The sequence below is a fragment of the Leiobunum rupestre genome, chromosome 1 (genome assembly GCF_980474605.1).
Source record: "Leiobunum rupestre chromosome 1, qqLeiRupe1.1.hap1, whole genome shotgun sequence".
In the NCBI taxonomy this organism is placed as follows: domain Eukaryota; kingdom Metazoa; phylum Arthropoda; class Arachnida; order Opiliones; family Sclerosomatidae; genus Leiobunum; species Leiobunum rupestre.
Window position 1 is genome coordinate 58206232 of NC_143384.1, and position 11266 is coordinate 58217497.

The window sequence follows — 11266 nt, forward strand, 5'->3', positions numbered from 1 at the left end:
ATTACTGAAAATCATAATGCAATACTAAAATGTAAAGGTTTTGATTGTATTCATTACATTGCAGATTGCAAAATAATTTCAAATGGTGAACTGATAAAATAACTCCGAATTCGAAAAAAATAAGCAAATGAAAATGGAACGTTACTTAATAAAATTTTCATTGTTCAAAGTAAGTGTTTGTTGAACCTTTTAATATCCAATTAAATTGACGTTTATCATCTTCATTTTCACGAAGACTTTGCATTATGTTTTGCTATAGGTTTTAGTAGATTCTCATTTTCTAAAAGTTTCAAAATAGCTTAACTTAAAATTTTTAAAAACTCGTTCGCTTTATTAAATAAAAAATTAACGATTGTTCTGCTAATAAAGCCGCCTTATCTTATAACTGTGCCAATTATCATTTGTGACATTCTTTGCGTGTAACAGCTGAAGTCAAACTAGACACAAAACCCAAATAAAACATTGAAAATAGGGAAAACAGAAGGTGGATTATTTTCTCAAATTCTGGAATTTGGTCTACTGTAGTCGTTTTAAGATATTTGAATTATAATTTGTGATCAGGTTCAAAGCGGGGCTCAATTTAATTCTTCAAATTTACTTTTAATTATTTTATATGATATTAGAATATAATATTATTATACTCAATACTTTTACCACTTATCTCATTTAATTTATTAACCTGTCATAACAATTTAGCAGCTACTAATTCATTTTCTAATTCATTTTTTAATACGACCCGATCATAGAAGTCATTTGAGAAACAGTAGAAAGTAAAGCCTAAACTCCTGCCCTTGTAAGAACTATTATTTTATTGAACAACACTCAGCACCAAAACAGGCAAACAGTTTGATTAAGTGTTTTTCCAGGTCTATAGAGCCACTTAATGTGTCTTTTAGAAAAAGCCCGCATCAACTTTTAAATTTCCGTTTATTGGAAAATGGTTTGTTTCCTCTAATGCGCACGTGCTTTGGTTATAAAGAAGTGGCGTCATTGTCGAGCACTGTAGACACAATATTGCAAAATATGACAAATGCTCGAAAATAACATTACTTTTTCTATACTTTAGAAAGATGAAATAAATGCTCAGTTCATATTATACAACAATGTATCACAGTATAGTGCAAAATATTTGACTATGCCCACTTACATTTTAAATAATTTGCCGAATACCACGTAAGTAAACTCATTCAATTATAAATTGCTGATAGATTTGATATTGTTACATTGACGGTGCGATAGCCATACGCGTTTGAGTGTCCAAAAATTTACGTTAAGGTGACATAACGTCCGTACTATCAACAATATTAAACTTTACTAACTAAAATGAGTGAGGAAGAGAGTCACCATTGCAAAGTAGTGCAAATGTACTTATAATTTTATCAGAATACTTAAATAAAATTACATATTTCGAGCAAATCAACAGTGTAGATGTTCAAAAATTAATAAAAGCTACAATTATACAAAATTTAATATTTTATAAATAAGAAAATGGAACTTGGTTTTATAAACGTATTTGACATATAGGTTTTTCAGCTTTAAAATATCTGGGTATTTTCCCGAAAAAATAAAAATGTTGCCAATAAACTCTTTACAAGTCATTTGAACTATCGTTAAAGGATATATAATGTTACTTTCAATGAGTGTAATATTTGAAGTAGTTTTGATATAAGGTCCATGAAATTGGGATATTGTGTTAGATCGTAATTGCGTGAGATACAAATTGTTTTTAATAATAATTTAAAAAATAATAATAATAATAATAATTCTCGTTATTAAGCGAGAAAGTTGTTATCACAAGGCAGAATTTTTAGGAATTAGTGTGGACGAGATCAATTAATTTTTTTAAGGTTTTCGATTATAGTTGTTAAATACCCAGCGCCGCCTCTGCTGGAAAGGGTACTGAAAGTAAGCTTTGGTCGATGAAACCTGCCGCAAAGCGTTCTTCTTCATCGATCGACCACATCTGCAACTGGTTTTCGAAAGTATAGGCCCGTAGCCGTAATAAAACCCAAGTCTTTAAACGTTTCAATGTGGGGTACCGCCTTATTGTTTATTTTACGATTTTTTTATTGTTGAGGTGGTATTTCTTGTGAAAGTGATCTTTCGATTTTTTGTTTCGTAAATGAGAAAATGTTTCGTGGTCCATTAACCTGAAACAAACTTGAGGTAGCTTTTTAGTTTCTCACAATTGGTAATTTGAGTGATATTGTGGTATATTTTATTGTCGTCGTAGTATTGTTTTACTATCGAGTGTTTAAGTTAGTTCTATCAGTCGTTTGCGTGGATGTTCTTTAAAAACGGACTGACCTGTGGAAACAGCAGGTGGTAGGGAATGGCAGCCATTGCTTTTTATAAAATTCGATCGAGTATCAAGTTAATACTGAAGCCACAAAGTAGCTTTGTCTACCAAAAAACCCAATAAGCTATGAGAAAAATAAGGCAATCCCACTCGGTCATGGCGTTTTGCGCTCGAATAAAACGTATTACCAACGCTAGATTCTTTGCTCACGATAATCAAAAAGTGGTACGAAAAAACGACCTAGTTTATTATATTAAAAAATCTATAGTATACATTATTTTTTCGCAATTGTGCAAGTTCATGCGAAGTTGATTTATGTAGCGCCTATGCGCTCGCTATGAATGGTCCGAACCGTAGACAACGTCAGCAACAGAAAGCACTGGTGGCTACTTCACCGCTTGTTTCCATAAAGCTATTGTGAATTAATTAAAATCCAACCAACTCGAGTTGACAATGTTTAATTTAATTTTTTAATTTCATCGTTCTAACGTTTATTCTATTACCAACTGATATAAAATGCATTTTCCAAAACCGTGAAAAAATATTTAATTTTACCCTTTTAAAAATGTATACTGAAAACTTCGAAACTCAAGATTATTTTAAACAAATGTTCTGATCGAGAAATTTGAAATACGCTGTGTTCTACTCTTCTCTCTATCACCGGAATTTTGCATATTCTCTTTCGTAAAAATTACAAAGGCCTATTCGAAATGAATTTTTACTAATACGGATAGATTTAAAACTTTAATTTTGGTATATTTTAACTATTTGAAAACGAAATCCTAACGGAAAAGTCAACCTTATCGACATGCGCATTTCGTAAAAAGGAACAATTTGGCAAATTTTGATTGTCGAATCTTTCTTACTTTCACACTTGTCCGAAACGCAATAAATGAATGATTTCTTCATAAAACTAAACATTTTCTTTCAGACTGAAATTTGTACCAATTTTTGAAGTACACCATCAAATGAAAAGTAAAAACTTTTCATGGTCCCACGACTCAGTTACAGCTAACTTGGCTTATGCTATCGAAAAGGAGGTACGTACATCCCAAGCCTATGTGGTCATAGGTGCAGGTCTTTTTGTAAGTCAAAAATCATATCTGTTTGGGAAGTTTTTAATTTTTTTATTCCCCAAATGTCGTTTGTGGTAAGATTATAAAAAAATAAGTCAAGTAAACGCCACGCGAAATGCGTTTACACACGTATTTAAAATTTTATTCAGATGAGCTGGACATGTGTCAGATTTATAGCCCGGTGTACCCGGTTAGATTGAAACCACACCACCGGAGGTCTGTCATCATTATGCCCTACGCCAGCGTCCACAGACCCTGACAGGTGGCAAAACCAGAATGGGTAGCAGAACCCCACTACTGATGGTCGCGCCCTTGACGCAAGCCACTCAACCCAGCAGAAGGTGCAGCAATGGGTCGACCAGCCCCCACTTCGCACACAGCAGTGGGAATAAGAGCGGATGCTCTGGCAACGCCAGCCGACACCCTACCTAGAAAGGGAGAGAGCCAAGCCCTTTGGAAGGAGCGCCTAAAGGGGAACGGCGGGCACACAGCAGCCCGCATAACCCGGCACAGCTGGCACCGGACATCCCGGTGGAACTCCAAAAGGCCGGGAGATGGGTCTGCCGTGTCCTCATACGGAGGCCCGCAGCCCCACAGCAGGCAACTCAATCCGCCGAGACGGCCAGTTTTCCCGGCCCCTCTCCGTTAGCCTGGGCCGAAACCCAGTTACCAGCCCACACCGGACCGAAGTCGGAGGTGGAGATAGGACCATTTGGACGGAGCTTACATCTCTCAGTGCGCCACCGCCCGTGCTGGGTTACAAGAGCCGGACCCCGACTCCCCGGTAAAGCCACCAGTTATTGCACACTCCGACCCCTCGTGGGCCATTCAGATGAGCTGACACAAAATGTCTTATTATTTTCTTCTTTGTAATATTTAACAAAGTTCATGCCATACGTTCCGTCCAAGATACTAAATGACAAAGCCTAAGAAATCAATATACGCCTGTTTTTGGAAAATGAACTCAAATATGGATTTCTAGTTAGTGAATCGGAACATAAAATAAACTTTAATTGAATCTTAAACATGGCATTTGTTCTCTTTTTAATCACACCCAACCTACTTGCCTAAATTATTTCATTCTGCTCCGATTTTAATCTTCTCGTAGTAGGTTACATTTTTAAAGATATATTCACTGATTTAAAACGTTTTTTCACAAAAACCCGAAATAATTTCTAATTTTTCTGAAATTGAGGATTTAAAGCGATCTCACTCTATAAATAACACCCTGGAAATGTCGCAACTCTATCTCTTGCAGTTTCTGAAAAATAATGCCCAGTCAGAGCAATTCAAAGCACCCTGTATAGAAATGGACCCAAATTTATTAATTTCACTGTTCAATAAAAACAAGATTTTGTCCGCAAAAGCCTTGATCAGGCTAAAACTAACCATTAATTTTACAGAGATATATATTCATAGCAAATTAACATACCGATAAAAAACATTTGGCCTTCCTTCTAAAGTATTTTATTTTTTTATTGTTTTTTTATATTAATGACTATTTTCAATTATTCCCCTTAATGTAGATTCTTCACAAACTTTTAACAAATATTTCTTTTCTACACATTTTTTTCGTCATACAGAATTTTAGGGTTATCCCAGCTAAATTTATGATTAAGCACCCACGCGTGATTCACTATACCATTTCAATTGGTAAAATCTGTTTGTCTAACGAACCGTTTGACGTTTGAGTACAAAATTATTTTTTTTAAGGATAATATAGTCTCCTCAAACCTTTTTGGTGCAGTTACGATAAATTTTGATTACTATATATGCCTCGTTTTCTAAAATATTGGGTTTCTACTTTTGTGAACTAAACTGATAACATGATTTCTTAGTTGAGATTTCGCTTTAATTAGTTTGGCTAGTGCAAAACGCGTCTTAGAATTAAAATAGATATTTACATTTCTCCGTGGGGACTTTGTGTGTATTTTGACAAGCGGTGTTGTGAGCCTACTTGTGTGGGCCACAGCTAAGCCTTTTCATTTTTCATTTCTATTCTTGTTTGTTGATTGTTGATTAACATTAACTTCATTTTGAGGAGCCGATTAGAGGTATTGCACAAGAGCGAAAAACTAAAATTTAAAAAAAGCTCTAATCATGATTTGGGATATTCGAAAATTGTAAGCAAAATCGAGAAACCGTCTTATTCTAGCACGTTAAAACTGTTGACCTTATAATATCTTCAAATTAACCAAATTTTTTTATGTACAGATAATTGATACTTCGTTTGAACCGTTTTTCCTACACAATGAAGCTACGAAAATATTTCACTATACTCCCGGAGTCATTCAAAACGGGCACGTTATTTTGACGTGCGTAAATGCCGTGCTGGACAAAGAAGAATACTTAGATATTAAAGGCCCACCGACGGTTGTTTGGATTCTGTGGGCACTTGCCCTTTTCACTGTGAGCGCTATCGTTACAATAATTAGCATTCGCAAAAATAAACCTAACCATTTATTGGTAATCATGAAAAAAATATTCATTCACTCATATAATCTACTATTTCAAGGTAATTTTAAACTTCATGCTTTGCATGATTGGGCTGTGAATGGGCTTGATTTGACCCAAAAATATGTTTCGTCTTAAAGAGTTTAAGAAGCTTTGCTCTAGGAAACAATCTTATGTAGGATTTATAAATTTATGAAGCTCATAAAGTTGAAACTTCTTGGGGTTCGGTTCCACTATAACATTCAAATAATTTAGCATGTTCAAATTTAATTATCAGTTATGAAAAGTAACTAATCTTAAAATCAAACATTTGTTATCTCACTCAAGATATTAGCCTTTGAAGGTTTTCCCCAAATACGACTCTGAGAAACCTTTTTTGGATATATTTAAAAAAAAATATTATTTGTAAAAGGCTTTGTTATTTCGTACTATTTATTGTAAGATGCCAATTAAGCGGTGACATTTTCCACCGTAAGAAATCCCAAACCTTTGAACGCTTCTTTCGAGTGAAACAGAAATCTGTGTGAGATAAGAACAGTCAAAGCTACGGGTTTCCTTAATCATCCATAATTGCTATAACATTCTCAATCAAAATGACTTTAATTGTAACAGTTCTTCCGGGTGTTAGATCTTTGCTTATTTATTTTCATATATAGACTTTTTCATTATTTTATAATTAAGCAACAAAAAGATAAAGCCACAGTTGTTTAAATATTTGAAAAAAAAAACGGTTTTGTTGTACTCTATTTTTACAAACGTTATCATTCATGCGTCAAATGTAATACAATAACATTAATTCACCCCAAAAATTAAAATTTAAATAATTTCTGGTCTTGAGGAATTCGGTAGCATTTTTTATTCTTTTGACCAACAAATAATTTTATAAATGGCATCAATAAAACTTTCAACTTGAGTGGAAATTTTTTTTACCCAAATAAACTGACTAGGTGGTTCTTTGCTTTTTATATGGACAACATAAAATATTAAATTAAAACAGGTCAAAAGTGTTAAGCAATTACTTAAAAGTATGGGAAACAATTTGTGGCCCAATTCGATTTGAAAATGTGCCTCTTTAAAAAAATATTAAACTTTAATCCATATAAATGAAATGTTTAAAAAAAGCCTTGAATTCCCTTTATCTTTATTAGAAATTAATGTACAAAAGACTTCAAGCAATAAAATCCCAGGTTCTTTTAATCTGGAATGGTATAAACCGGAAACTATTATATAAGTATAATGACGGAAGATACGTTTTGTTCTGCTTAAAGACAAAAGAGTGAAAAAGTTAATTATATCAACGTATAATTGAAAAAAGCTCGATATTACCATGTTTTAACTTGAGTTGACTTATATTTCATTGTCAATTAACTATTTTTTTAAAGTTCTTCTATTAAAAGAGTTATTGATGTCACGCTGTATGAAGTGTCATCGTACGTCCTTGGTTAATATATTAACCTAGCTAATAATTTATTATTATTATTTCTTTATGAAATTCATATTTTACAAGAAACGACCTAATCTGAAATAAAACGTCGAAATTCTCAAATTTCATAATGTAAAATCCTTACAAAATAGATAAATTAAACTAACTTATCAGATTTGCTTTTGTATCTGGTCAGACACACAACCCGCAGTCGTTTGAGTTTCGTTGTCGTTAGATCATTATTAAATCGGTTTAATTTAATTGAGTCAAAACAATGCCAACGCATGATTTTTTTTGTTTTAGCAAAGGATCTATCCAAAATTAAAACACCGATAATTTTGCTTTCAACATGGTTGTTTGGGTTAACTATATTGTTCATCTGTTACACCGGTTCCTTAAAGAGCAAAACTATAAATATAAACAGAGATTGTTTAGACACAATGGAAGACGTTCTAATGCATCCCAAAATAAAGCCATCTGTAAAAATGAACACCAAATTTGCTGAGATTGTGAAGGTAAGAGTGTCGAAGGAAATACATATTACGCGTATATAAATGTTAAAGATAAACTAGTTGGTTGAACTTTTTCAAATATTTGGGCATGAAAGAAACAGTGTAAACAGCGAAGATTCCCGCACTTAGGGAAGTTTTAACACACAACGTATATCGAGAAGGATAACTAGTTTTGGGTGTGAACCATTTCTGAGGATACACAAAATTTAACATTGTTTGTTTAAGGTTTAAATGTGTAAGAAACCATGTATGATCAATTGGTTGGTTCATCACATTTCTGGTGCCATGCATATATTAATATGAATTATCGAACAACCCTATGGTTACGGATTTAGTACGAAATCCAATGAACTGTTTAACAATGCCATTACTAGCCTTAACATTTAGGTTTAGGCGTACACACCTTGGTGTGTGGTAACCAGCGTTCAAATCAAGCATGGTTTGCTAAATAAAGCTTTATGGAGGATTGTAGACATTTTGCGCGTTTTTGAATATAGAAACTTGAAAAAATATTCTACACCTAATTGAACAAAAACTGTTTTTGAAAAAGTTTGCATTTTCTTTGGATAATATTTTACATAAGTGTAACAATAGCCCACAAAAAACAATCTAGAAAAATTAAAACTATATATCTAAATGAGAGTCGTTCATGTCGTTATTATTATTTTTAAATAAAAATCCGTTACTCTAAAACAATATAAAATTCGAACTAAAAATTTATATTTTTGCTCATCAGATGGTGTGCTAAGAACCTTAGTTTTTTTAAGGAACATGAAAAATTGACTGAATATCTTAAATATTTGTCCACCTACTATACAAATTATCTTAAAGCTTCATTTGGTCGGAATTGATTTGTATTGCTGACTCGAAAACAGATTGCAAACTGCCTCGTACCTGCATTTTCAGAAACAACAGCACCACCTTTAGTCAGAATGCGATCAATTCAGAATTCAGGAGCTATTTTTCTAGATTATCAATTGTCCAGTCAATCTGCATGTTTCTATGATTCTGAGAAACCAAGAATTTCTGTCGACACAGCACTAAATTCGGTAGTCGGAATCTCATTACGTTCGCCTCGAGCTGTTTTAAGCTAAATTTATGTTGTCCCAAAAAGTGCCTGTATTGCCAATACATCCTACGCATTTAACATTTTCGTCACTTCTGAGTTTTTTGTTGTTTCATGTTATATTTTTTAAATTAATTGTCTTTAGAAACGAACGAGTTCCCATTAGTACGTAAACTAACCACGTTTTCATAATCAACCACTTGTATTTTAACAGGTATTTTTTTAAATCTACGCTTATTTTAAGTGCCTTGTTTTAGTTAAAATGTTTTTGAACAACATCACGAGCCAACGTCCCCGAACGCCTGATTGGGGGTTTTTAGAGGTAGGTCAAAAGATTCTAAATGAGCATGCGAAAGGCTAAGGGATATTAAGATAAATTTCGTTACCATATGATATTAATTTGATTTGTTTTGGATTGGTTTATCAAGCTGAGAAACAGATTAGTAATAACTCTAGTAAAGTGTCACTTTGGATAAATAAAGCCTATATACTGAAGAAGCGCAAAATTGGCGAGTAGAGTTTCATTATCGTCTTCGCGTGTGGAGACGTCTCCAAGAACCTATTTTTTCAACTGTCAATATTAAGATACTACACAGAAAAAAAGGTGATAAGGTTTTTAACATCAAAACATGTTTGAAAGCTAAACGTAGGTAAGAGTTGGTGTTGTTTAAATAAAACGAGTTTCTCAAACAATCTTCCAATCTTACAGGCGGGCCCTCAGCTAGTGGTGTGTTTCGAGGCACCCTTTTCCCCATATTCGAACCACCGCAGTAAGGCCGCCTCCCCTTTTTCCCACGCGAGAATTACCGTGGCACCCTTTACCCCATAGTCGAACCACCGCAGTAAGGCCCCCGACCCTTTTTCCCACGCGAGAATTACCGTGGCACCCTTTACCCCATAGTCGAACCACCGCAGTTAGGCCCCCGACCCTTTTTTCCACGCGATATTTTCCGTGGGACCCTTTACCCCATAGTCAAACCTCCCCCTCCCCCTTTTTCCCAGGGGATAATTTCCATGGTACTCTTTTCCCCATAGTAGAACCACCCCAGTAAGGCCCTTCTTCCCCTTTTTCCCCATGTGATAATTACCGTGATACCCCATCCCCCTTTTCCCATGTGATAACTGCCGTGGTATCCCCTCCACCATTTTCCCATGTGATCTTAACCGCGGAACCCTCTGCCCCTTTGTCCCATGCAATAATTACCGTGGTACCCCTTCCCCCTTTTCCCAAGTGATAACTACCGTGGAACTCCATCAACCCTTGGTCCCATGCGATAATTACCGTGGTATCCCCTCCACCCTTTTCCCATGTGATAATAACCAAGGAACCCTCTCCCCCTTTGTCCCATGCGATAATTACTGTGGTACCCCCTTTTCCCATGTGATAACTACCGTGGTATCCTCTCCACCCTTTTCCCATATTATAATAACCGTGGGACACCCTACCCCTTTGGTCCCATGTGATAGTTACCGTGGTACTCCCCACCGCTTTTCCCATGTGATAGTTACCGTGGTACTCCCCACCGCTTTTCCCATGCGAGAATTTCCGTGGTACTCTTTTCCCCGCAAAAATAACTCAAAAACTCGCAGGCATCCCAAACCCCTCTGTATTCATTTAAACCCCCTGTATCCAATGGATGATTTACTTTCATGACGAACATATAAAAATACTCTCGTCCTTGAGTCCCAATTTACAGTGCGAAATTCGAGCCAGTGCGAAATCCGACACGAAAATCCAAAAACAAACTCAATGACAAAAATATACCCAATGACCTAATAGTAAGGCGAAGCGCAACGACCACGGGTTATGCACAGAGAAATTACCTACGGCGATGTAACGTTAGACCCGATTTCTGAAATATACTCATTGACCTAGTATTAAGGCGAATCGCTAGGCACACCTTCGGTGTGTACCTCCGGCGATGCCACGTTAGAGCCGCGAATGAAAGTCAGAAAAAAATGCGACGAAAGGGGCTTAGAGTTTTACTTTCATGACGAACAAATAAAAATACTCTCGTCCTTGAGTCCCAATTTACAGTGCGAAATCCGACCCGAAATTCCAAAAACAAACTCAATGGCAAAAATATACTCAATGACCTAATAGTAAGGCGAAGCGCAACGACCACGGGTTATACACAGAGAAATTAACTTCGGCGATGTCACGTTAGACCCGATTTCTGAAATATACTCAATGACCTAGTATTAAGGCGAAGCGCTAGGCACACCTTCGGTGTGTACCTCCGTGTACCTGCGGCGATGCCACGTTAGAGCCGCAAATGAAAGTCAGAAGAAAATGCGATGAAAGGGGCTTAGAGTTTTATTAAGCAACAAGTTGTAGAGTGTACTCGAAATCTTTTATTGAAATTGGTTTGGTCAAAAACGGACAATTTTTCCTTGAAATAATACGTCATGAAAAAAAAACAAGTTGGTACTACC